At 45.6% G+C, this 26,713-nt stretch overlaps 1 protein-coding gene, 13 non-coding genes and 3 pseudogenes across 14 annotated transcripts in view; 5 read left to right on the top strand and 12 right to left on the bottom strand.

Moving 5' to 3' along the window:
• The window catches only part of LOC138242792 (zinc finger protein 271-like), a 781,993-nt gene that overhangs the window by 174,867 nt on the left and 580,413 nt on the right, over positions 1-26,713 (top strand). The window lies entirely within an intron of this gene.
• On the bottom strand, positions 316-434 carry LOC138245131 (5S ribosomal RNA). Its single transcript, XR_011193745.1, has one exon. It is a non-coding gene; the product is annotated as a 5S ribosomal RNA (ribosomal RNA).
• LOC138245130 (5S ribosomal RNA) lies at positions 972-1,090 on the bottom strand. The gene has a single exon (XR_011193744.1). It is a non-coding gene; the product is annotated as a 5S ribosomal RNA (ribosomal RNA).
• On the bottom strand, positions 1,628-1,746 carry LOC138245129 (5S ribosomal RNA). Its single transcript, XR_011193743.1, has one exon. It is a non-coding gene; the product is annotated as a 5S ribosomal RNA (ribosomal RNA).
• Positions 2,283-2,401, bottom strand: LOC138216988 (5S ribosomal RNA). The gene has a single exon (XR_011180701.1). It is a non-coding gene; the product is annotated as a 5S ribosomal RNA (ribosomal RNA).
• Positions 2,939-3,057, bottom strand: LOC138245022 (5S ribosomal RNA). The gene has a single exon (XR_011193638.1). It is a non-coding gene; the product is annotated as a 5S ribosomal RNA (ribosomal RNA).
• LOC138216413 (5S ribosomal RNA) lies at positions 3,595-3,713 on the bottom strand. The gene has a single exon (XR_011180125.1). It is a non-coding gene; the product is annotated as a 5S ribosomal RNA (ribosomal RNA).
• LOC138243958 (5S ribosomal RNA) lies at positions 4,251-4,369 on the bottom strand. Its single transcript, XR_011192572.1, has one exon. It is a non-coding gene; the product is annotated as a 5S ribosomal RNA (ribosomal RNA).
• Positions 4,907-5,025, bottom strand: LOC138244908 (5S ribosomal RNA). Its single transcript, XR_011193523.1, has one exon. It is a non-coding gene; the product is annotated as a 5S ribosomal RNA (ribosomal RNA).
• LOC138243957 (5S ribosomal RNA) lies at positions 5,563-5,681 on the bottom strand. The gene has a single exon (XR_011192571.1). It is a non-coding gene; the product is annotated as a 5S ribosomal RNA (ribosomal RNA).
• On the bottom strand, positions 6,219-6,337 carry LOC138217941 (5S ribosomal RNA; annotated as a pseudogene).
• On the bottom strand, positions 6,875-6,993 carry LOC138217926 (5S ribosomal RNA; annotated as a pseudogene).
• On the top strand, positions 8,474-8,638 carry LOC138243587 (U1 spliceosomal RNA). Its single transcript, XR_011192242.1, has one exon. It is a non-coding gene; the product is annotated as a U1 spliceosomal RNA (small nuclear RNA).
• On the bottom strand, positions 9,238-9,356 carry LOC138218419 (5S ribosomal RNA; annotated as a pseudogene).
• Positions 17,745-17,817, top strand: trnak-uuu (transfer RNA lysine (anticodon UUU)). The gene has a single exon. It is a non-coding gene; the product is annotated as a tRNA-Lys (tRNA).
• On the top strand, positions 20,015-20,086 carry trnat-ugu (transfer RNA threonine (anticodon UGU)). The gene has a single exon. It is a non-coding gene; the product is annotated as a tRNA-Thr (tRNA).
• Positions 24,037-24,130, top strand: trnai-uau (transfer RNA isoleucine (anticodon UAU)). Its single transcript has 2 exons — positions 24,037-24,074; positions 24,095-24,130. It is a non-coding gene; the product is annotated as a tRNA-Ile (tRNA).

Below are 26,713 nucleotides of genomic sequence, written 5' to 3'. Positions count from 1 at the left end.
CTGCTGCTGTGCTTTGACATCTGAGCTCTGTGGAAAACGATCTCAATACAATTCTGAAAAACGCGACTCTCCGAACGCCAGCCGAACAAGTCTCCACAGCCGAAGCGCTGTGTCTTTTCAGCTGGCGATAAACCTTTCCTCGATCCTTTGCGGACTTGTAAAACTGTTCCTGATCAGAATAAAAAACGCTCACGCTAATACACAAGCACCCGTGTCTCGCCAAAGCTGACAAATAAACAGACGGACAAGCCGCACTGCACGTGTGAACAGGGGAATGAGCGAGCGAGCGGGGATAGGGCGCCTCCTGCGCTTAAAAGCTTACAGCACCTGGTATTCCCAGGCGGTCTCCCATCCAAGTACTAACCAGGCCCATCCCTGTTTAGCTTCCGAGATCAGACGAGATCAGGCGTGCTCAAGGGGGTGTGGCCATAAGCGAGAGCAAGGCTCGCTGGCACCCTTCTTATTGAGAGAACAGCTCCGTCACCTCTTTTACGACGCTGCTTTTTTTCCCTTGCGTTTTTCTCTTCTTCCCACGTTCTCTCTCTTCACTGCCTTCGTCCCCGCTCTATTTCACTTCAGCCTTTCACTCTTGCTTCCTTCCAATGAGGACGGAGCTGCGGGAGAAAGGGCGCTATAGAGGATCGCTGTGGAGAGCTGCTGCTGTGCTTTGACATCTGAGCTCTGTGGAAAACGATCTCAATACAATTCTGAAAAACGCGACTCTCCGAACGCCAGCCGAACAAGTCTCCACAGCCGAAGCGCTGTGTCTCTTTTCAGCTGGCGATAAACCTTTCCTCGATCCTTTGCGGACTTGTAAAACTGTTCCTGATCAGAATAAAAAACGCTCACGCTAATACACAAGCACCCGTGTCTCGCCAAAGCTGACAAATAAACAGACGGACAAGCCGCACTGCACGTGTGAACAGGGGAATGAGCGAGCGAGCGGGGATAGGGCGCCTCCTGCGCTTAAAAGCTTACAGCACCTGGTATTCCCAGGCGGTCTCCCATCCAAGTACTAACCAGGCCCATCCCTGTTTAGCTTCCGAGATCAGACGAGATCAGGCGTGCTCAAGGGGGTGTGGCCATAAGCGAGAGCAAGGCTCGCTGGCACCCTTCTTATTGAGAGAACAGCTCCGTCACCTCTTTTACGACGCTGCTTTTTTTCCCTTGCGTTTTTCTCTTCTTCCCACGTTCTCTCTCTTCACTGCCTTCGTCCCCGCTCTATTTCACTTCAGCCTTTCACTCTTGCTTCCTTCCAATGAGGACGGAGCTGCGGGAGAAAGGGCGCTATAGAGGATCGCTGTGGAGAGCTGCTGCTGTGCTTTGACATCTGAGCTCTGTGGAAAACGATCTCAATACAATTCTGAAAAACGCGACTCTCCGAACGCCAGCCGAACAAGTCTCCACAGCCGAAGCGCTGTGTCTCTTTTCAGCTGGCGATAAACCTTTCCTCGATCCTTTGCAGACTTGTAAAACTGTTCCTGATCAGAATAAAAAACGCTCACGCTAATACACAAGCACCCGTGTCTCGCCAAAGCTGACAAATAAACAGACGGACAAGCCGCACTGCACGTGTGAACAGGGGAATGAGCGAGCGAGCGGGGATAGGGCGCCTCCTGCGCTTAAAAGCTTACAGCACCTGGTATTCCCAGGCGGTCTCCCATCCAAGTACTAACCAGGCCCATCCCTGTTTAGCTTCCGAGATCAGACGAGATCAGGCGTGCTCAAGGGGGTGTGGCCATAAGCGAGAGCAAGGCTCGCTGGCACCCTTCTTATTGAGAGGACAGCTCCGTCACCTCTTTTACGACGCTGCTTTTTTCCCTTGCGTTTTTCTCTTCTTTCCACGTTCTCTCTCTTCACTGCCTTCGTCCCCGCTCTATTTCACTTCAGCCTTTCACTCTTGCTTCCTTGCAATGAGGACGGAGCTGCGGGAGAAAGGGCGCTATAGAGGATCGCTGTGGAGAGCTGCTGCTGTGCTTTGACATCTGAGCTCTGTGGAAAACGATCTCAATACAATTCTGAAAAACGCGACTCTCCGAACGCCAGCCGAACAAGTCTCCACAGCCGAAGCGCTGTGTCTCTTTTCAGCTGGCGATAAACCTTTCCTCGATCCTTTGCGGACTTGTTAAACTGTTCCTGATCAGAATAAAAAACGCTCACGCTAATACACAAGCACCCGTGTCTCGCCAAAGCTGACAAATAAACAGACGGACAAGCCGCACTGCACGTGTGAACAGGGGAATGAGCGAGCGAGCGGGGATAGGGCGCCTCCTGCGCTTAAAAGCTTACAGCACCTGGTATTCCCAGGCGGTCTCCCATCCAAGTACTAACCAGGCCCATCCCTGTTTAGCTTCCGAGATCAGACGAGACCAGGCGTGCTCAAGGGGGTGTGGCCATAAGCGAGAGCAAGGCTCGCTGGCACCCTTCTTATTGAGAGGACAGCTCCGTCACCTCTTTTACGACGCTGCTTTTTTTCCCTTGCGTTTTTCTCTTCTTCCCACGTTCTCTCTCTTCACTGCCTTCGTCCCCGCTCTATTTCACTTCAGCCTTTCACTCTTGCTTCCTTCCAATGAGGACGGAGCTGCGGGAGAAAGGGCGCTATAGAGGATCGCTGTGGAGAGCTGCTGCTGTGCTTTGACATCTGAGCTCTGTGGAAAACGATCTCAATACAATTCTGAAAAACGCGACTCTCCGAACGCTAGCCGAACAAGTCTCCACAGCCGAAGCGCTGTGTCTCTTTTCAGCTGGCGATAAACCTTTCCTCGATTCTTTGCGGACTTGTTAAACTGTTCCTGATCAGAATAAAAAACGCTCACGCTAATACACAAGCACCCGTGTCTCGCCAAAGCTGACAAATAAACAGACGGACAAGCCGCACTGCACGTGTGAACAGGGGAATGAGCGAGCGAGCGGGGATATTGCGCCTCCTGCGCTTAAAAGCTTGCAGCACCTGGTATTCCCAGGCGGTCTCCCATCCAAGTACTAACCAGGCCCATCCCTATTTAGCTTCCGAGATCAGACGAGATCAGGCGTGCTCAAGGGGGTGTGGCCGCAAGCAAGAGCAAGGCTCGCTGGCACCCTTCTTATTGAGAGGACAGCTCCATCACCTCTTTTACAACGCTGCTTTTTTTCCCTTGCGTTTTTCTCTTCTTCCCACGTTCTCTCTCTTCACTGCCTTCGTCCCCGCTCTATTTCACTTCAGCCTTTCACTCTTGCTTCCTTCCAATGAGGACGGAGCTGCGGGAGAAAGGGCGCTATAGAGGATCGCTGTGGAGAGCTGCTGCTGTGCTTTGACATCTGAGCTCTGTGGAAAACGATCTCAATACAATTCTGAAAAACGCGACTCTCCGAACGCCAGCCGAACAAGTCTCCACAGCCGAAGCGCTGTGTCTCTTTTCAGCTGGCGATAAACCTTTCCTCGATCCTTTGCGGACTTGTAAAACTGTTCCTGATCAGAATAAAAAACGCTCACGCTAATACACAAGCACCCGTGTCTCGCCAAAGCTGACAAATAAACAGACGGACAAGCCGCACTACACGTGTGAACAGGGGAATGAGCGAGAGAGCGGGGATAGGGCGCCTCCTGCGCTTAAAAGCTTACAGCACCTGGTATTCCCAGGCGGTCTCCCATCCAAGTACTAACCAGGCCCATCCCTGTTTAGCTTCCGAGATCAGACGAGATCAGGCGTGCTCAAGGGGGTGTGGCCGAAAGCGAGAGCAAGGCTCGCTGGCACCCTTCTTATTGAGAGGACAGCTCCGTCACCTCTTTTACGACGCTGCTCTATTTCCCTTGCGTTTTTCTCTTCTTCGCACGTTCTCTCTCTTCACTGCCTTCGTCCCCGCTCTATTTCACTTCAGCCTTTCACTCTTGCTTCCTTCCAATGAGGACGGAGCTGCGGGAGAAAGGGCGCTATAGAGGATCGCTGTGGAGAGCTGCTGCTGTGCTTTGACATCTGAGCTCTGTGGAAAACGATCTCAATACAATTCTGAAAAACGCGACTCTCCGAACGCCAGCCGAACAAGTCTCCACAGCCGAAGCGCTGTGTCTCTTTTCAGCTGGCGATAAACCTTTCCTCGATTCTTTGCGGACTTGTTAAACTGTTCCTGATCAGAATAAAAAACGCTCACGCTAATACACAAGCACCCGTGTCTCGCCAAAGCTGACAAATAAACAGACGGACAAGCTGCACTGCACGTGTGAACAGGGGAATGAGCGAGCGAGCGGGGATAGGGCGCCTCCTGCGCTTAAAAGCTTACAGCACCTGGTATTCCCAGGCGGTCTCCCATCCAAGTACTAACCAGGCCCATCCCTGTTTAGCTTCCGAGATCAGACGAGATCAGGCGTGCTCAAGGGGGTGTGGCCGTAAGCGAGAGCAAGGCTCGCTGGCACCCTTCTTATTGAGAGGACAGCTCCGTCACCTCTTTTACGACGCTGCTTTTTTTCCCTTGCGTTTTTCTCTTCTTCCCACGTTCTCTCTCTTCACTGCCTTCGTCCCCGCTCTATTTCACTTCAGCCTTTCACTCTTGCTTCCTTCCAATGAGGACGGAGCTGCCAGAGAAAGGGCGCTATAGAGGATCGCTGTGGAGAGCTGCTGCTGTGCTTTGACATCTGAGCTCTGTGGAAAACGATCTCAATACAATTCTGAAAAACGCGACTCTCCGAACGCCAGCCGAACAAGTCTCCACAGCCGAAGCGCTGTGTCTCTTTTCAGCTGGCGATAAACCTTTCTTCGATCCTTTGCGGACTTGTAAAACTGTTCCTGATCAGAATAAAAAACGCTCACGCTAATACACAAGCACCCGTGTCTCGCCAAAGCTGACAAATAAACAGACGGACAAGCCGCACTGCACGTGTGAACAGGGGAATGAGCGAGCGAGCGGGGATAGGGCGCCTCCTGCGCTTAAAAGCTTACAGCACCTGGTATTCCCAGGCGGTCTCCCATCCAAGTACTAACCAGGCCCATCCCTGTTTAGCTTCCGAGATCAGACGAGATCAGGTGTGCTCAAGGGGGTGTGGCCGTAAGCGAGAGCAAGGCTCGCTGGCACCCTTCTTATTGAGAGGACAGCTCCGTCACCTCTTTTACGACGCTGCTTTTTTTCCCTTGCGTTTTTCTCTTCTTCCCACGTTCTCTCTCTTCACTGCCTTCGTCCCCGCTCTATTTCACTTCAGCCTTTCACTCTTGCTTCCTTCCAATGAGGACGGAGCTGCGGGAGAAAGGGCGCTATAGAGGATCGCTGTGGAGAGCTGCTGCTGTGCTTTGACATCTGAGCTCTGTGGAAAACGATCTCAATACAATTCTGAAAAACGCGACTCTCCGAACGCCAGCCGAACAAGTCTCCACAGCCGAAGCGCTGTGTCTCTTTTCAGCTGGCGATAAACCTTTCCTCGATCCTTTGCGGACTTGTTAAACTGTTCCTGATCAGAATAAAAAACGCTCACGCTAATACACAAGCACCCGAGTCTCGTCAAAGCTGACAAATAAAGAGACGGACAAGCCGCACTGCACGTGTGAACAGGGGAATGAGCGAGCGAGCGGGGATAGGGCGCCTCCTGCGCTAAAAAGCTTACAGCACCTGGTATTCCCAGGCGGTCTCCCATCCAAGTACTAACCAGGCCCATCCCTGTTTAGCTTCCGAGATCAGACGAGATCAGGCGTGCTCAAGGGGGTGTGGCCGTAAGCGAGAGCAAGGCTCGCTGGCACCCTTCTTATTGAGAGGACATCTCCGTCACCTCTTTTACGACGCTGCTTTTTTTCCCTTGCGTTTTTCTCTTCTTCCCACGTTCTCTCTCTTCACTGCCTTCATCCCCGCTCTATTTCACTTCAGCCTTTCACTCTTGCTTCCTTCCAATGAGGACGGAGCTGCGGGAGAAAGGGCGCTATAGAGGATCGCTGTGGAGAGCTGCTGCTGTGCTTTGACATCTGAGCTCTGAGGAAAACGATCTCAATACAATTCTGAGAAACGCGACTCTCCGAACGCCAGCCGAACAAGTCTCCACAGCCGAAGCGCTGTGTCTCTTTTCAGCTGGCGATAAACCTTTCCTCGATCCTTTGCGGACTTGTAAAACTGTTCCTGATCAGAATAAAAAACGCTCACGCTAATACACAAGCACCCGTGTCTCGCCAAAGCTGACAAATAAAGAGACGGACAAGCCGCACTGCACGTGTGAACAGGGGAATGAGCGAGCGAGCGGGGATAGGGCGCCTCCTGCGCTTAAAAGCTTACAGCACCTGGTATTCCCAGGCGGTCTCCCATCCAAGTACTAACCAGGCCCATCCCTGTTTAGCTTCCGAGATCAGACAAGATCAGGCGTGCTCAAGGGGGTGTGGCCCTAAGCGAGAGCAAGGTTTGCTGGCACCCTTCTTATTGAGAGGACAGCTCCGTCACCTCTTTTTCGACGCTGCTTTTTTTCCCTTGCGTTTTTCTCTTCTTCCCACGTTCTCTCTCTTCACTGCCTTCGTCCCTGCTCTATTTCACTTCAGCCTTTCACTCTTGCTTCCTTCCAATGAGGACGGAGCTGCGGGAGAAAGGGCGCTATAGAGGATCGCTGTGGAGAGCTGCTGCTGTGCTTTGACATCTGAGCTCTGTGGAAAACGATCTCAATACAATTCTGAAAAACGCGACTCTCCGAACGCCAGCCGAACAAGTCTCCACAGCCGAAGCGCTGTGTCTCTTTTCAGCTGGCGATAAACCTTTCCTCGATCCTTTGCGGACTTGTTAAACTGTTCATGATCAGAATAAAAAACGCTCACGCTAATACACAAGCACCCGTGTCTTGCCAAAGCTGACAAATAAACAGACGGACAAGCCGCACTGCACGTGTGAACAGGGGAATGAGCGAGCGAGCGGGGATAGGGCGCCTCCTGCGCTTAAAAGCTTACAGCACCTGGTATTCCCAGGTGGTCTCCCCTCCACGTACTAACCAGGCCCATCCCTGTTTAGCTTCCGAGATCAGACGAGATCAGGCGTGCTCAAGGGGGTGTGGCCGTAAGCGAGAGCAAGGCTCGCTGGCACCCTTCTTATTGAGAGGACAGCTCCGTCACCTCTTTTACGACGCTGCTCTTTTTCCCTTGCGTTTTTCTCTTCTTCCCACGTTCTCTCTCTTCACTGCCTTCGTCCCCGCTCTATTTCACTTCAGCCTTTCACTCTTGCTTCCTTCCAATGAGGACGGAGCTGCGGGAGAAAGGGCGCTATAGAGGATCGCTGTGGAGAGCTGCTGCTGTGCTTTGACATCTGAGCTCTGTGGAAAACGATCTCAATACAATTCTGAAAAACGCGACTCTCCGAACGCCAGCCGAACAAGTCTCCACAGCCGAAGCGCTGTGTCTCTTTTCAGCTGGCGATAAACCTTTCCTCGATGTTTTGCGGACTTGTAAAACTGTTCCTGATCAGAATAAAAAACGCTCACGCTAATACACAAGCACCCGTGTCTCGCCAAAGCTGACAAATAAACAGATGGACAAGCCGCACTGCACGTGTGAACAGGGGAGTGAGCGAGCGAGCGGGGATAGGGCGCCTCCTGCGCTTAAAAGCTTTCTGAATTCTGAGTACGTACGGGATCCTCGGCCTTGCGCTTATAACAAAGTCCAAGTCCCTTTGCAGACAACAGCAGTTGTCACATGATTGTCTCTGAGGATGTGCGACAATGGCCAAGGAGAGCCCCGATCTGAGCTTGCGCTCACTTTTTGACCAAGACACAGGTGTGTGCTGATTGGTTGAGAGTTTGGCGGGCATTGGAGACCCACGTGGTATTACCACGCCCTGCGTGAGATATGAGTCACTTACTCTTGACACTTAGGAATGCAGTCCAGATGTCCATTTGGCACTCCCTAGACAGATAGGCGCCAATGGATGACCATTGATCATGATAGCCAGGCTTAGCTAAGTGCATCCCCATCTGGGAGCTGTCCCTTATCAAAAGAAAACATCTTAAATCAGCCTGCATGAATACTTTCTCTGTGGCTGCACCACAGAGATGGAAGGTGAGATGGGGCCTCATTTAGGACAGCATACCACCGCTTAATTCTGTCTTATTAACAAGCATTGCCACTACAACGGCATCTCTCCTGTCAAACTTCCTCCTGACGTGTTTGACAGGATCTGGGCTGTGGTGAACAGTGGGAAAGACGCCCTGTGGAGAGTGAGGAACATGAGGCTGTTCAAAGGCATCGAGGTCCCAGTCAAGGCAGCAGGTAGCCTGGCCCTGTTCATCACCCACGAGAACTATTACCTCAGAGATCTGTGGAGAGAAGGGAGGGAGGAAGCAGAAAATCTGTGGGAAATTGAGAGCATAGGTCAATATCTCAAGAAACTGTGAAAAACATTATCATGTTTAAGTAAAGAATGTGATTTGCACCAGAAAAAAAAATTGTTGCTATGTAACTGGTACCGTGTCAAAATGTAATGAGATGTGATCATATATACTGTTTTAAGTATGTATATTAATGTAAAGCTTTCTAATTTGTGATGTCCTGTATTTTTTTGTGAAAAGAAAATAAAGTTCTTAAAAAATCGATTCACCCAGGGCGAGGCTCGGCCATTGCACTCCGGCTGTGCTGACCCCTGCGAATTCCCCAAATGTGGGAATCTCGACTGCATTATTTCTGGTAGTGGGGGACTGCGTTCGCGCTCTCCCCTGATGTGCTTGGTCCAATATCGGATACGGAAGAGCTATGACACCACGTGCTGCGATAGGATCCCAGTTCGAAAGCCACTGCTGGTTCCCAGTTTCTTTTAGTTAGAGGTCCGGAGAAGCATTTCAAGCTGGTTACACTACTCCTTCCGGACATTCATTCCCTTTTCAAAGTCAGTCGTTTTGCTGTAGTCTGCATTATTAAGGCCAATTTATTTGGTCATGGGGGCCTCGGTACTGTATGCTAATTCTCAAGACAGTTTCACCCGTTTTCTGATTGCTAGGTTCTGTACCAGTGCAGACATGTCAAACAGTGAATGGCTGTACCTCTATTGTATCCCTGCTCAATGAATGAAATCAGTAATAAATGAATATATGTATAGTTACACGAAAAACAAGTGGTTTATCGACTCATCTTCATTTGCAGATTTAGAGGCAGCTTCGATATTCGTTTTACAAACGGGTTTTTTTTTATATGGGTCAAACACATGCCATAGCAACAAAACATCTCTAGAGATGAGGCTATAGATCACCTTTCCATCCTCCAGGTTTTCCTCCCAAAGCCTAAGGCACCAACGGTGACCCCTGCTGGCCGAGAGAGCAAAAGCTTGCAGCACCTGGTAATCCCAGACAGTCTCCCATCCAAGTACTAACCAGGCCCAACTCTGCTTAGCTTTCGAGATCAGACGAAATCAGGCACATTCAGGGTGGTGTGGCCGCAAGCGAAAGCCATGGCGCCTGACTCGCTACTTGAAGCTGTGTGTGGCTGGGGCTCTGTGCCCCCCGAGCGGGACTGAAGGATCGTTCGTGTGCAACTCTTTGGAAAGGAGCTTCTTTCCAAATCGCATTGCGTACCTGGATGTTGGCGAATGTGCTCCCTTGTGTTGGCTTGTCCCGCACTGGAGGAGAACAAACAAACTGCAAGGAGGAGCACAAGGCAAGTCTTCACAAGACAAAAACCTCCAGTGCACAGCACTCTGAAAACATTTCTGGGCTGTCGCGTGTTTATTTCAGCACATAAAGCGCAACAGTCCAACACGTCGGCCGGGCGCGCGGCGCCTCCGCCCTCTTGTGGCCTTGCGGCGTCAGAGCAAGAGGCTCCTTCTCGCTGCCTTTCCGCTGTGTTGCAGAGCCCCGAGAGGGAACCTGGAGCGCACACTTTGTGGGGGGCGGGGGACCGCGTTCGCGCTCTGCCCCCGGTCTCTTGCGCGAGTACTAAATCTCACGGCGCCAGCAAGCGGCCAGGAGACAAGTACAATATCGCGGGACAGGGGGGCCTTGTCATTGATTGTTACATATGAGACGGGGATTAGGAGGAGACTCCGACTGATTGGTAAAGGGGAACACTAACACCAGAGTGACACCCCCGACGTCTCTTTTTGAGAGATTTCTTAATGGCCATGGAGGGTCGGGACCTCAGTTTTACGCCTTCCCCGAAGGACGGCGCCTGTTTGTGCAGCAGAGTGTCGCCATCAGGATGCTGGGGCATAAGAAAGCCACACAGACCGCAGGGTGAGCGCTCCCTACTGGTCCCAGTCACACCTCTTGCAGGAGCAGTAGCAACCTGAGCTTTTCCGGGGGGAATCTCCCATCCGGGTGCCGGCTAGGCTCACACCTGCTGGGCTGCCGTGGGTGAGCCCAGTCAAGAGTCGCAGGGTGAGATCTAGTCATCGGGGAGAAACGATACAAGCGAAGGATTACTCGGCTCCCAGCACTTGAAAAGACCGACAAATGACTCTTTCCCGCTGGAGCTGAATGTACCTGCATGTGTCATGTCGTCTTCTTCCCCCGCCCCGCTGTGTTTGCTGTATTGTCTTTGAAGCCAGACCCTGAGACGAGACGGGCTGTCCTGTGCCCCAATTAACACTTTACAGGTGCCATTCCCCGGCATTGTGGCCATTGTCGGTGGTCACACGCGATAAGATAAGGTGGAGGAGAGCGGGGCATCCCCAGCGCCAGACATTCAAGGAGGGGGCTGTGCGAGGTGAGGTGAGGTGCGACACGCCGGAGCCCCGACGCTGCTAATGCGGAGCACTTGTTGAACTGGCATTGAAAGGACGTGTGCGCACGGAGCGAGCCTTCCCTGCGGCGGAGCGTGGAAACTCTCTCCCCGCGCTGCAGGAGTTGTGTGCGCTGCAGCGGTGCCGAGAGAACAGCACAGAAGACAGCAGGCTCTGGAGAGCGGGTAAGAGATGGAGCCTTGTGGGCAGGCGAGCAGGCCCGTTTTTTGGAAATTGCTGAAAAGGCTCCGGTGTTTGTTCGGTGTGTGGCAGGCGCACGATGCGAGCTTGCGTAGCCGGTCTGGTGTTATGCAAATGAGGCCGAATTGCGTCCCGGGACATGCTGCGAATGCGCATGGCGACTGCAGATGTGTAGGAAACGGCGCTTCCTCCTCGCCGCCCGCCGGGGCAGCGGAAAGGCAGCAAGAAGGAGCCACAAGAGGGCGGAGGCTCTGTGCATCTGGCCGACTTGTTCGACTGGTGCTGTTTCTGTTTTGAAATAAAACGCGCCAGCCAAAAAATGTTTTCAGTGTGCTGTGCACTGGAGGTTTTTGTCTTGTGAAGACTTGCCTTGTGCTCTTCCAGTGCGGGACAAGCCAACACAAGGGAGCACGTTCGCGAACATCCAGGCACGCATTGATTTCGAAAGAAGCTCCTTTCCAAAGAATTGCAAATAAACGATCCTCCAGCCCCGCTCAGGGGACACGGAGCCCCCGCCACACAATGCAACGGGAGTATAAATGATGTATCCCGCCAGCCATTCAACGATCATTTTTCATGGGTGAATATGGTTTTCTGGGGGGTTGCAATGTTGGTCTTTATTGGACATTCCTGGTGATTCTGACACGTGTTAAACACTTGCATTTCCTGCAATTATAAAAAGGGTTAAGTTTCGGTTTCGCTGACAAATCGAATCGACTTTCACGGAGAGAAGAAAGGAAACACAATGTTTCGGCTGTGGAGCTTAGTACCGATAACACTGCTGATATTGATGGAGTAGAAACAAGTGATGTATTGGCAGCTTTATCTGGGGCGAGAAGTCCTGGAACAACTACAAAAATGTTAGGATGCAGAGGAAGAAATATTTTCCACCTTACCTCACCCAATCCTGCTGCATTAACGAAGCTGAAGTTGGCTTCTTATTCGGCAGCTTCTTATTCGCGTTTTTCGTTCCACCTTATAAGATGCTACTGTGATGTTATGCCGCCTTTCGCTTGTAGATGGCTCTCTATAGTTATTTTTAAAAATACTAATCCGAGTGGATTACTGGACATAGCCTCAGTAAAGGGGAATATGTACATAATGATTATCCAAATTGCATTTTTGTATGAAACACATTTAAGAAAATCGAAAACCAATTTTCAAAACTCACAATAACACAAACTGGCATGTTAGACGACAAGTAAATAAGACAAAAGCAAACCATTCATTCACTGGCATTTTCTGCATATTTACCACGACCTTGCCTTCTGATTATTAAAAGTCTCAAAATCTTGCATTTTGCAAGAAATGTTAATATAGCAGTCTACAATGGGACATTTAGAACATGGCTTGTGAGAATATGGTTAACCAAAGATGAGCAAAGGGTGATGGCACTTTCTGCTTATTGCTATGACCCTCCCTCCTGATTATTAAATAGTCTCACAATTCTGCCACTGAGGTAATGTGACAAATTATGAAAATCATTAAGTATAAGAAAATTTACTGTACCATTTTTTAAATATGACCTTATGAACATGTAAGGATTAACAGTCAACAAAATAGCACCCCTTCTGCTGATTTACTTTTTCCCTCCTTCCTTGTCACCAGAACATCTTAATATTCCGACACTAAGGTAGGAGAGACAAAATCACTTATCATGTACATTTGTAATTACGACACGTCACTGTTGCATTTCTGCGTTGTGACATGTAATACCCACAGTGGAAATTCATAGTTGTGATTATAGGAATGTTATATATCAGGTGGGTAGCTGCGTCAGCATGCGTAGGCTGCAAAGGAACAAGTAAAGGATTATTCCATGTTGAAAAGAGAAGAAAGGAAACACACTGTTTCGGCTGTGGAGCCTTCTTCAGGTGTGAGAAAGACAGGGCAGTATGCAAAGATTATTATCCTTTTATCTTTGCTGATTGCAGTTTATCTTTGATGACAGAATCAAAGACGTTAAGGAATTTTTACACCTAATAAACAGACACTTTTTTTGAACACCCTTATTTACTGTTAACAAAAGAGCTGACACGTATTATGTGTGAAAAAAAGCTGCTAAACAGCTCGACCTGCTGCCCCCTCTGAAAGACACAGTCACTCATAGAATTATTGAAATGGCGGATGGTTTCAAAAGTACACTGGTAGAGCGCGTTAAGATGAGCAGATGCTTTTCATTGCAATTAGGTGAGTCTGTAATCGATTTGGCCAATTCACTCGTTTATGTTAGATATGAGTTTGAGGGTATGTCTCATGAGGACTTTCTGTTCTGTAAACCGCTACCATCAGGAACAGGAAAGCAAGAGCAATGAAAAGCTGCACAGCGCTGTGAAAGAAAATACAGAGAAGTGAAAGGCAGTCCTTTCTCTAAGGAGGTAGAAGAAGAGCGATTCCCCGTCGGGGAATCAAACCCCGGTCTCCCACATGACAGGCAGGGATACTCACCACTATACTAACAAGGAAGACATCGCCCTCTCTGACCCCAGGCATCGTGTCTTGACCCACCGTGCTGGAAGCCGACGCGTACTGTGATTCCTTTACAGAGCAGAAATGACAACCGAGGAGCCGAGAGATCATTTCAGCATTTCGCGTCTGAACGGAAAACACAAACGACCAACTCGGAATGACTTGCTTTTGACACTTTTCAAAGCGTTCTTTGTGCACAACGACTGCGCTGCCTAGCAGATACAAATGGGTTGTACAACTTCGATCTAGCAAATGCAAGAGGGCTAAGCCCCCTTTCTTTTAGCCCAGGTTCGATCTGTCTCCCAGAATCACCAGGGCGCACGCACACACACACCCGTGCCGTTGAAGTGCTCTGCTTCATTTCTAAGGGCAACTCAACATTCACTCCTACCCCGTGAAAAGAAAAAAAACAGCGTCCGCAGCAACAACAGCTCAGGTCTCTGCACAGGAGATAAGCTGCTCCCATCTCCTCTGCTCTGCGGCTCCTGCGGAGTGGAGTCCTGCCTGGAGCCGTGTTTGCAGGCGGCGGCTCCCCGCGCCTTGTCTGTGCGTCGTGTCCAAGAGCTCCTGGGAGGAAGAGAGAGCCCTCCCACTCGGGGGCTTTTCCACGGTCTGTGTGAGGAGGGGCGGGTGTGTCCAGTAGCTTATCTCGTTCTGTTGTCTCGCGATGTCTATTCACTATACTACATCCCTTCCTTTGTTATTTTTAAAGTCTATAACTTTATCATACAATTGTAACAATTTTATATCAACACACAGTAAACGGTTATTAACTATTACAACAAAATGTATATAAACCCTTTCATTTCTATTCAATACATTCATCTTTTTTACAACAATTTCTATACGTACCAACTCAAATTTTAGTTCAATTTCTACTTAAGTCACTTCTAAATATCACCTCATTTCTAGCAGTCTAAGCAACATCTACATAGATAACACAAACAAAATAGGGCAATTTAACATTTGGAGAGCTATGCAAGTCCTGTATTTTTAAATGTCTCTGTAATGAGCCAGTTTCCTGATAACCCTGCCACTAATGGTTGTTACTTTACTACTGGGTAAAGTTACTGGCTTTCCTACGGATGTACTCTCCACTGTCTGAGGACTCGGCACTTCCTGCACGTCAGAAAGTCCTGTATTCTCAGCATTTTGTGTTTCTGCAGATTCAAAATCAAGATCCAATGGAGGAGTGTTCAAAGATGTTTTACATTTCTCATTATTTTTGAGCCATCTTCCACATTCACTAACTCAAAGGAGTTACAAGAGGTGTTTCTCAATAACACATAGCGAGTGTCTTTGAGTGTCTTAAAGCTTTTTTCAGGTATCTTTGAAATCTTTCAATTTTGCAATTACATCTCGGATAGTAAGGTGATGCACGGATGTGTTTAATTCCACGATTAATTCCACAAGTTTAATTCCACAATAGTCAGAAATGATTCAAACAACTGTCCTATGAATTGCCTGCCATTATCTGTTACTACCTCTAGTGGATAACCAAATCGTGCAAAGATGTTCATCAGCTCTCTAATAACTGTGGCTGAAGATATGTCTGATACAACAACCGCCTCAGGTTTAGAAGTATAATAGTCTATGACAGTCAATATGTATTCATTCTGAATGGGACCTACCAGGGCAATGCCCAATTTTGTCCAAGGCCTTGGTGGTAATTCAAGTGGTTGGAGAGGTTGATCCTCCTGCAATGGCTGATTCAACACACAAGTGGAACAATTCCTGATTAGTCTTTCAACATCACTGTTCATGTTGGGCCAGTAAAAGTTGCTTCTCAGGTACTGTTTTGTACGAGCTACACTGTGATGAGTCTCATGTGCTATTTTCAGTGCTTGTCTGATTTTTGTTTTCGGTAACACAATCCTCTGTCTTCTTAAAAGCAGTCCATCATATGTAGATAACTCCAACCTACACCTGTGGTATGGCTGCAGTTCGTCTGGAATTGGATTAGGCCATTGTCCTTTTTCCACTATGGACATCAACAATTTCAATGTGTCATCTTCGTTTGTTGCTTGTTTAAGTTCCTCAAGTGTCAGTGCATGCAGTTCATAAGTGCTGATTGAAAGCACTCTATCAACATAGGTGTCTTCATAACCAGTGTCTTCTGTGTCTGGTAAAGGAAGACGTGACAATGAGTCTGCGACATTGGTTTTCCCTACTATGTGTTCAATTTTGTAATCATAAGGCCATAATCTCAATCCAAGTCTTTGTATCCTGGGTGGTAACAATGTTGCCTTTTTGGGATTGAACATATAAATGAGGGGTTTATGATCCATTTGAAGTGTGAACTTGCCTCCCCATAAATATGTCCTAAAATGTTCCACTGCCCAAACACAACCCAAGGCTTCACGCTCTATTTGTGAGTAATGCCTTTCTGTTGGGGTAAGTGAGCGACTTGCATATGCCACTGGTTTGTTCTGTCTATTTTCTTGTCTTTGTAGCAATACTGCTCCAAGTCCTAAAGGATTCGCGTCACTGATCACTACTGGTGGTGCATCTAGTTTGGAGTATGCCAGACATGGTTCAGTTACAAGTGCTCTTTTCAACTCGGCAATGGCTTTCTCAGTTTCCGATGTCCATTCCCACTTCTGTCTTTTCCTCGTTAGTTTTCTAAGAGGTTCTGATATGTCTGCATAATTAGGAATAAATTTCATCAAAAATCCACAAGTTCCTAAGAATGAGCGCAAAAGTGCAACATTCTCAGGTCTCGGCGCACTGCAAACATGCATAGTTGAATCAAGAGCACTTAAAAGATGCAAAAAGTTTCAAATAAAACAGAATTGAAAGACAGTCGAGTAAGGAGGTAGAAAAAAAGCACTTCCCCGTCTGGGAATTAACCACCGTCGCACGTGTGACTGGATACAAAAATAATAGATTAATTTGTGCCCAGTCTCTTGAAGCTTCAATGCGATTATTTTTCCTTCCTTATTTCTTCATTCCCATGCATTTACTCTATAGTAGAGGAAACGCGAAAGTGGGAAACTGCAGGCATTCGTCGTGAGTGGTGGATTGTGATCAGTGAGCATCTGGACAAGTCTGTTCCATTACCTTTTCCATTGGGGATGTAGCACAGCGGTAGAGTGCATGCTTTGCATGGATGAGGTCCCTGGTTCAATCCCTGGCATCTCCAGGTGCTTTATATTCACATCGCAATCTTCTGTTGAGTGAGAACTCTTTGCTCGTGTTCAGAGAGAGCCAGGTTTACACAATTAAATGCAGGCACACTCGACGTGCTGCAGAGTTGCGCTGCTGTTTTAAATGTACCTCATTTAGTTCTGTTAAATCTTAAATTATTTGAACTAATAATTTAGTTCAAATTCAGGAAATCCAGAGATTGCTTCACACTTGTGGCTGTTGCAGAAAACACCTGTTGAAACTCACCCGGGATTTCCTGAGAGATCATTCAGCGAGCGAATCCTCCTTCTGAACTCCGCACTAAACTGAAAGCTTCACGAATTCCTCACTGCGTGTCCTGTACTGTTACAAGTGCTTTCGTGTAGATGTGAAACACTCCATAAACACACTTTGAACTTTTTCCATTTGTTAAGGAAAATGCAAAAGAGCATGACAAGTATTGATCGTATAAAATATCCATGGCACAACTCGAGAAAGTACTGAAGGACTACACATCGACTTTTGATGATTACAAGAGATTCAAGAAACACAATCGTCCGCAGCTGGGTTTGGATCCTGAACTCTAGAGTTAAAAGAACATAAGCAAAGGATATGACCAATAAACTCTCTGAATTGCCTTATAGTTTATGAAATAAAACAATTTCTTAATAAATTCTAACTGTTGATAGACGATTTATTGAATTTTAACAAAATCACAATTACAAACTTTTTCGGTTAAACTTTTATTCACATACTCTAACATAAATAAACGTTAGTGTCTTCCGGTGTGTGAGCCAATTTCTCCAACAAATATTTGTTAGTCTGTCGGGCTGTGCAAGGTGTTAAGAAATAGAATTTCGAAAAGACAGGCTCCCTAAGCTTAACATCAAGGCTGTTTTCTCTACAGAAATGCTCTTTAAATTTCAGCACTGTTGCAACTCCCTTTATAAAGGGTGTGCACACGTATACAACCAAGTCATTGAAATATTTTTTTAATTATTGTTCCAAAAAACGTTCCATTTGTTTTCTTTTTAATGTTGTTGATTAAAAGATTTTATTAAATGAGAAAAAAATCTGAATGTGAAAAAAGGTTAAATGCTATTGAAAAAAATCAGTAATGTGAGGAAAGATGGATTTTAGGAGCCCCTTACCTCCCCATGTCATGCTGTATTTCTCACTCATTCTACTGGGCGTGGTGCCGTCGCTTCATGATAAAGTCTGTCAGTGGTCATTCCAGATGGGTCAGGTATGACTGCTCTTCGGAACAAGAGACAGGTGACTTGCGAGGATCCCGACAGTGTCGACCTTCTTTCAGTGCCTGGATAGCTCAGTCGGTAGAACATCAGACTTTTAATCTGAGGGCCCAGGGTTCAAGTCCCTGTTTGGACAGTTGTGCCGTTCTTAAGTCTATTGTGAATGTCATTCTAAATAGTCTTTTATCTTTCACTCTTCTAGCTGTACTGTGGTTATTTTAAATGTCCATTACTTGTATTTACAGTAGTGTATTTAGCGTTTCATTTCACAAACCGAAAATGTTCAAGTAGATCTTGTCACTCTACTCACGTAATCATCTAAATTAAATCACAGTAGAGTACAGAACACGCAGTGAGGAGCTCACACAGTGAGTACTCTTGAATACGACAAGAGGAAAGGCACACTGCACATCTGCAGAACATCACGTCCGAGTTTACAGTGACAGCAGAGGTTGGAAGCGACGTAGTTTTTTAATACTCGCTCGCTGAACGATCTCTCAAGAAACCTCGGTGGAGATTTAACGGGTGTCTAATAATCACGTTCAAAAAGATGACGATAAGTTTTTTTTTTTTAACTAGGTAGCCTTAATGGCAACACGGTGTGAGTAGATCTTAAAGCAGCTGCAGAGTACCCGTAATGGCAACACAGTGCTTTGAGTTCGGCTTTTCTTATTTCTTCTGCAGAACCAGTGGAATCGGAATATACTGATCCGCATAAGAAGCGCTTTCGGTTTCTGATCATTTTTATTGAGCGCTGCTCTAAGTACCCAAGCAAGATGACTGGTGGTCTAAGGCGTTGCGTTCAGGTCGCAGTTAACCCTGGAGACGTTTGTTAAAATCTCACTTCTAATAAAGAGGTCTTTCTCGTTAGAGTAGAAACGATAGAAGCCTTAAGCGGGAAACAAATCACAACATCTCGCATTTCACGTGTTTAATGTTAACTGTCTCAGTGGTTGCCTCGGTGATTGATGGCTCTTCTCCCTCGCAAGGTGACGGCAAACTTCTTCAGAGAGGGAGTCTCCCACGCACGGCTTTTCTTTATCAAGAGCTGAGACAACAGAAACAGACTTCCAACTGACATGAATTACTTCTTGAGCGTTTATGACTGTCTTTAAAAGCTGAGAGCAGGTGAAAAAGTCTTTGGAAATGAGGCAATGACTGCTGACAGTAAACAGAGCTGACGCTCAGCAGCAGACAAGCGCTCCTCGTTAGTACAGTGCTGAGTACCCCCTCTTGTTGCGCTGGAGACTGGGGTACGTTTCTGTGACAGGGCGCTGGTTTAATTTTTTAACAACCTGAGTTCACTTAAAAAAGTATGTACTGTGTACTACGTTTCGGACTAGATAGTGCGGTAGAATATGGAGATCATCTCCAGCTTTGAGCTCAACTGCAACAAGAAGTCATGCTAAATGTAGTATAGTGAGTAGACATCGCCAGACAACAGAACGAGAGAGTAGAAGGCGGGAATATATGGTGTAAGGGCGTGATCTGTGTAGTTAATAAAATAGTTAAAATAATATAAAAACGTCTCTAAATTTAGATACACAACATTTATGGCGACGAGCGATGAGTGCTTGACGGACTCAAAGCGAGCAGAACACTGCAGATTTTAGTATCGGGGCTCCCGTGCAGCGGATTTTCGCCAACCTCCCTGGAGAAAAAGGTACACATTAACAGACTGTAGCTGCCTTAGACGCTTACTTTACACCGCGGAGAAAAGTGGTTTTGGAACGGCATAAATTTAGGCAGAGAACTTAGTCTCAGGACGAATCTGTTGATGCTTTTGTGACTGCACTAAGAGAACTGGCTAAATCTTGTGACTTTGGAGTATTGGAAACTGACATGTTAAGAGATCAACTTGTGGAAAAATGTGCACCTAAGAGACTATAAATTGCTGCAGGAGGAAGGGCTGACTTTAGAAAGAGCTCTTACAGTCGCTAGAATTCATGAAGCAGCTCAAGCAGAATCAAGAATGCTTTCTGACCACAGTGACAAAGTGACACTGAACGGGGCGCTCGCTCAAAATTTACAAACAAAAGCCGAGCAGCAGGACGCAGTCATGCTAGAGAAATAGAAGAACAGGGGACGGCTGGCATTACATGTTACAGGTGCGGACTAACAACGCACAAAGCAGATGAATGCGGAGCGTGAACAGCAAAATGTCTACACTGCAAGAAAACAGGACATTGTGCACAAGTCTGCAGAACATCACGTCCGAGTTTAAGGACAAGTATCCCTTTTATTGTTGTTGCTGCCTCCAGTTTACATTTGGCGATGTAAACCAGATTCAGAAAAAAATAATTTGAACAACCTTATTCCCATGCTTCCTCGAAGGCGCGGTGGCCAAGTGGTAAGGCGTCGGTCTTGTAAACCGAAGAGCGTGGGTTCAAGCCCCACCCGTGCCTGTTTCATTTGTCACCGCTTTCCTTCAGTTTCAAAGTCTTAAAAAAACTCGCAATGTAGGGATCTCAATAGTAAGAGAACATAACTGTCGCCAGTGATTAGTGTTCCTGCATATCCTGCCTTGTTTTTTAGTCGACAAAGCTTATCTCTCTTCACACCCATCTTCCGAATGATCGCCTCAGCATTGGGAAGGAACGTGCGCTTGGTACAGCCCCCGACTCCACGGTCTGATCACAAATAGATCGGGTGAGCTGTCAGTCCAGGTTGGAAGTTACGTTCGTAAGCACTTAAAATCTGATTTAGGAACGAGAAGACCATGCTTTTTTATACGAGTAAACGATAAAATAATATACTGCCTGCAAGACTATGTCAAGTTCAAGTTCAAGTCCAAGTTTATTGTCATTATACTCATACACAGGTATATGGTATAACGAAATGCTATTTAGCTAGCTCTCGGACATAAGTAGTACAAAGAAAAAAACACAGCAACAATACAATTATATAACAGAAGAAAGACAACAGCCGATGTGCATAAAACAACAACAGGCAGTATGCAAAACAACAAAAAGGTAACAGGTTATGTGCAAAAACATGCATCAAAAGAATGAAATAAAGGGATAGAAATGATGGGGAGTGAGCTTTTGACATGTATGGGAGAGGTAGATTTTCAATGTGTGTTTGGGTTTTTGGTAAGAAAGAAGGCACTGTGAGTTTCAGATCATAGGTGAGAGGTGAGGAGAGAGTGAGAGAGGCTGGGAGTTTAATAGTTTGATAGTGCGGGGGTAAAAACTGTTTCTGAGTCTGGTAGTCCGGACCCGAATGCTCCGCTACCGTTTTCCATGTCATGCTAAACGCCACAAATTGTGTTCGTCCAGTCGTATCAATCGTCCTAAAATTACGGAAAATCGGATGCGACTGGTGCAATCAGCACACATTTTTTCAGGATAGTCGAGCGGTTTAAAACAGCAAATTCACAGCTTCGTGTCTTTTAAGCTTTGTGTTTCACTCTCCAAACAGAGGCACGGGTTCAAATCCCACTTCCGACAGTCAGGCGTTTTACCCTGTCTTTTTTTACCTGCCTTTACACTGTTTCAGTCTTATTGTGCTCACTGACAATCACAGTACGAGGAAAACGGAGAAACTGCTTAGCAAAAACAGGGACAGAAAAAAGCTTCGTAAACACGTGAATGTGGTTAGCAGCAGTAAGGTATGCATTCAAACGTTTAAGGCAGATTTATAACAGCAGCAGAAGAAAGGTGCAGCCTTTGTGAGAATTCGCAGGTTTTTATGCTGCTTGGACTTCTTTCAAGCCTATGAAGTGACCCCCGTTTTATTTTCATTTTCAAACTTCAGAACCGAATAACAAAAAGGTTTCATGTGTGACAGCATTCCGTTGCAAATACCGGTTCCACGATGTATTCAGCGACGGGAATTAAATATTTTAGTGCTGGCTCAAATGCGAGGAATTTCAGAAAAACCCGGAAAAGCAACGCTTGCAGTAAATGACAAATTTAAAGCGTGTAGTCAGCATGAACAGAACAATGCAATGCTCTGTAAAAACGATCTGGAGCCGCAATTACTCTTTTATCTCGGGCAGTTCATTCCGATACGATGTTTCCGCAGAATAAATGAAATGCCAACTCCAAACATGTTGTTGCCATTATTGTTACTCCTGCTGCTGTAGTTTTAAGTTTTAATCAGTGGGTATGTAATGTTGTAAAGGGGCTGGACTACTTTGTTCAGTCCAAATTCCATTATGTGAATTTATGCTTTTTTAATATAAGCATTAACAATACAATGCGTGCTCAAAAACCGTTACTTATTAGCTTAAGAAGCGGCAGTGTTTTGACAAAGTGTGGTATTCGAACAGAAAATGCTGAAGTGTTTAATACTTGCTTGTGAGCAGATCTCCCTCGATTTAGACAAACTCTTGTTCGGCCGATGATTTCATATCAAAATCTGAATCAAGTGGAAAGAAAGCTGAATTACGCTGGGTACTGGGTATCACTGTTACGCCATCAGGTCATGCTAGGAGGATTGGGGGATCAAATTGACACAGAGGGACCCAATGTGGGGGCTGAACCCACAGTTCTGAGATTAAGAGATTCTTGCTCTATGGACTGCGCCTATATAACTCTTGTGCTACAGCAGTAATGTTTCTGGGTGTGGATGAACATGACATAATAGGTTGACAGCAGGAACACGTGGCCCACAGGCAGTGACAGTATCGCTATCACATTTGGCTGCAGTATATTGTGTTGAGAGCAGCAATAACGTTCCTGCAGAGATGGGAGTGCCTTTAATACAGCTTTTTTAATCGGACAGAGTAACAGGAACTGACCTAAAGTTTCGGCTGTGGATCCATCTCCACATGGGGGAAAGAGACAGTAAAATTGCGATGAAGAAACAGAAAGATTTGTGCTCGCTGCAAAGTAGGAAAGAGGTGGTCAGACACATAAAACAGCTTGGTGATAATTTGCAGCGACAGTTTTATGTTATTTAGTACACGATTTCTCTTCATGTTCCTTAAGATGTGTAATTTGTATGTTGGTTGTATGAGAACATGTTCTTCTAAAGTCCTGTCAATTGACAGAGGAGAGCTAGCTGGTGCAGTCGAACAAATCCGTGTCATATTTTTAAAATAGTTTAGCTAATGAGCAACGAGAGTATAAATGAATTCTCCCACCCTCCATTCGAAGATAAAACTCCATGTGCGAGTCTAAGTTTCCTTGAAGCTACTGATGTTCGTCATTATTGGACATTCCCGGTGATATTGATTAAGGAGCTCAATTTTTACTTGTTGTAGTTCAACATGTGCAAAACATTCGTATCCCCTGCAAATATCGGCAAGGTCAGTGATATTCTCAACAATTTGTGCCATTGCAATTCGTGCAATTCATGCCATACTTTTTCGAAATGTATTCTGACATGCCAGGATCATATTTAAAAAACTGGTGCCTTAAAATTTCTTGGACTTCAGGATTTTGATAGTCTGTTACATTGTCTTTCACACGTCGGTGTCAGAACTGTGAGACATTTTCATAATCGGGGGGAAGGCCGTAGCAATAAGCAGAAAGTGCATTCACCTTTTCTCAGTGTAAATCCGTGTTGTGGTGAGTTTTTAAAATTGGTTTGCGATTTTCTGAAATATATTCCATACAAAAATATAATTTGGACAGTCGCTATTTATTTGGATATTCCCTTTCAGTGAAGATGTCTGCAGTATTCCAGCCGGATTAGTACTGATCGAAGAGAGCCATCTACAGGCGAAAGGCGACATAACATCACAGCAGCACCATTTAAGGTGGAACGAAAAACACGCATAAGAAGCTGGCGAATAAGAAGCCAACTTAAGCCTCGTAGCAGACCCTGGGAGGCACGCTCAAAATAATCATCTTTCCCAGTACTTCAGAGTCATATTTAGATCGCTTTACTGCAATTTTATTTGACTGATGGGAGATGTGAAGCCATCGAACCTGTACTGCGCTTTCACATTGAAATTGAAGCCATTTCTCATGCTTTCTCTCAGTGTCCGGGCTGCAATTGCGTGTAAAGAAGGCGACTTGAAAATGAAACGTGTAATCACTTTACAGAGGGTCTTCACGACGGGGTGCGTCAGCTAGTTCTCCATTATTGTCAGTTTACTGGACTTCTGAAGAAACCTATCTACAATGAAGATACAAACTGCACGGTTTAAGGCACATGAAGATAAATCTGTTTGCTGATTGACTCAAAACATGTCGATACAAATAATCTGCCAGGCTGATTTACTTGTCCGACCACCTCCCTCCGTCCCCCTTTGCTGTTAGCACAATTCTTTCAGTTTCTTTTCTTGTATTTTCCTTGCTATTTTATTGTTCCTTTTCCCCAGGTGGAGATGGATCCACAACCGAAACCGTTTTCACCCTGTGTTTCTGCACCGTCAGTCTGTATGAAGAACAGAAGTTGCACAGCTCCAGTGGCGCAATCGGTCAGCGCGCGGTACTTATACAGCAGTGCACAGCAGAGTCATGCCGAGGTTGTGAGTTCAAGCCTCACCTGGAGCAGTGTCTTTCTCTACTGAGCGCAACTGTCGAGTTTAGATACTCTTAGATATTTGATGGAGATAAATTAACATCAAACGAACAAGTAACGATTTATTTCGAGTCACAATCAAAGAAGGCTCCACAGCTGAAACGTTGTGTTTACCTCTATTTTCAGCATGGAATAAACCTATACTTTTCCATTTGCAGCCCACACATGCTGTGATGCAGCTCCCTACTTAAATTACTATCAGCTGTATACCTCCAGTTGACCTGTACACAAATATATGAGAGGGGTCTACTGAGACGAGAGGAGCACTGAAGACTTGATAAAGCTCTCGCATTAGATTATGTGTTTATGTTGTTCCCCAGATTTGTTTTAATGTTCTTTTTCTTTTGAAGTTGTTGTGTTTGGTTGTTTTTTTATAGTTGCTAGACAACTACAGGGATTTACCTAGGTTCCCGTAAGACTTCTCGTTTTGTGTTTGTTGTGTTTTCGGGTTACAACAATTTTTTTTTTCTATTGATAGGACCCCACGCATTACTGTGGGACTAGTTAACTTTAGTTCATACATTGTACCTGAAATTACCACATAAACTACTACTGTACTCTGTTTTCCTTTTTTTTTAAAAAAAGGCAAACCTAATGTTTGTTTCTCCTTGCTTCTGATTGGTAGCTACAACGGGTCAGTTGCAACAAACTGGCTGCTGAAATTTGTCAGCAGCTCTGTAGCAAACCTGTTTTCAATTGCAACAAACCTAAAATAACAACTGCTCCCCATTAGATGTTACTAAAGTAGGAGACTAAGCAGACGAAGTGGAACAATAGATTACATTGGAACTGTCCTGAATGTAGTGGAAATAATATCGTCATTAAGTAATGAACAATTGCTTTCCAGACACTACAATTATTCACAAGGAATTTTATCAATACATATTTTATTAATAAAAGTGTAATATCTTAATAATGAAGTTTAATGTTATCTATATTAGTAGCTGTATTACAGGTAATGCATGCACAGACTTTATTATACTATAATGAATTTTCAGGTATCCCGGGGAGAGAACTGAAATGAAGGAAATACATATTTAAAAGGGGTGTAAGTCTTAAATGTGTTCGTTCACATAGGGGTGTTAATTGAATAGATTTGTTGTAATATTATTTGACTCTACACTTCTGTTTCTCAGGAGACAGCATTAATATCGGGGATTTGCGGATACAGATAATAAGTTGTACTATACAGGCAAATGTATGGTTACCTTAATGAAAAAAACTCTTATCATTAACCTTTTCAACATTATTATTTAAGACAGTCTTTCAGAACAGTATTCTCGTATTAGTGGCTATAGTCTAATGATAACGGTGGTGAAACAGGTGAAATGTGCGGAAAGAATTGGAGATGGAACAGGAGACTCATCCAATCGATAGAAAGCTTGGGTAGGACTGCACAAACACGATGCCAGTACTTAGTAGCGTCATTTAAAAAAATACGTGGTTTAACAATATCAACTGCTCTTCTGTGAGCTCAGCTCCACTACTAGTAATACATTGCCCAAATTTTCAAATTAGATACATGTGTTTTCTACATGTATATAATTGGTACTTTTTTTGTTTTAACTGATTTAAAATATAATCTTTATAAAACAGACAAAGGGTTTATGTGTCGCGCATGAAATTCACACACAAGTAAGGAAAGATATCGCGCTTAGGAAGAAATCCAGAGTGCAGACGCCGGCGATTGAAAACAACCACATACAGCCTGTATGTGCTCTACCACTGAACTAAACTTCTGACAACTACTGTATCTTTATCTGCAGCACTTTCTTTTAGGAAGAGTGAGGAGTCTACAAGCCTAGAAAATAAGACAACTAAGTGAAAGATAAATTTTCACTTCTTGATTAAAGAACATAAAAAACACCTTTCTTCCAGCCAGATTCAAACCAGAGAGAAAAGAGTTCCCAGCTGTTTCCACTATATTCCTCCGCTCTTACAACTGAGTTATCGAAAACACAGGAAGCCCACCTTTTGTCTTACATAAAGCACAATGTAGTGCAGTGGTCCTATTTATTTAAATCCCAGTTCGAAATCAAATCTCATTCCCATAGTCCTGTTTAGTTTGAATTTAAGCAGTTGTAGCAGCAATACTTGGTAATAAGACAGAATTAAGCGTTGCTGTGCTTTCCTAAATGAGGCCCCATCTCACTCTCCATCTCTGTGGTGCAGCCACAGAGAAAGTATTCATGCAGGCTGATTTAAGATATTTTCTTTTGATAAGGGACAGCTCCCAAACAGGGATGCATTTAGATAAGCCTGGCTATCATGATCAATGGTCATCCATTGGCGCCTATCTGTCTAGGGAGTGCCAAATGGACATCTGGACTGCATTCCTAAGTGTCAGGAGTAAGTGACTCGTATCTCACCTTGATCAACCAATCAGGGATTTGCAGGGCGTGGTAACACCATGTGGGTCTCCAATGCCCGCCAAAATCTCAACCAATCAGCACACATCTGTGTCTTGGTTAAAAAGGGAGCGCAAGCTCAGATCGGGGCTCTCCTTGGCCATTTTCGCGCATCCTCAGAGACAATCACATGATAACTGCTGTTGT

This window comes from Lepisosteus oculatus, chromosome 14 (genome assembly GCF_040954835.1).
Source record: "Lepisosteus oculatus isolate fLepOcu1 chromosome 14, fLepOcu1.hap2, whole genome shotgun sequence".
Taxonomy (NCBI): domain Eukaryota; kingdom Metazoa; phylum Chordata; class Actinopteri; order Semionotiformes; family Lepisosteidae; genus Lepisosteus; species Lepisosteus oculatus.
This window is presented reverse-complemented; position numbering and strand designations above follow the sequence as displayed.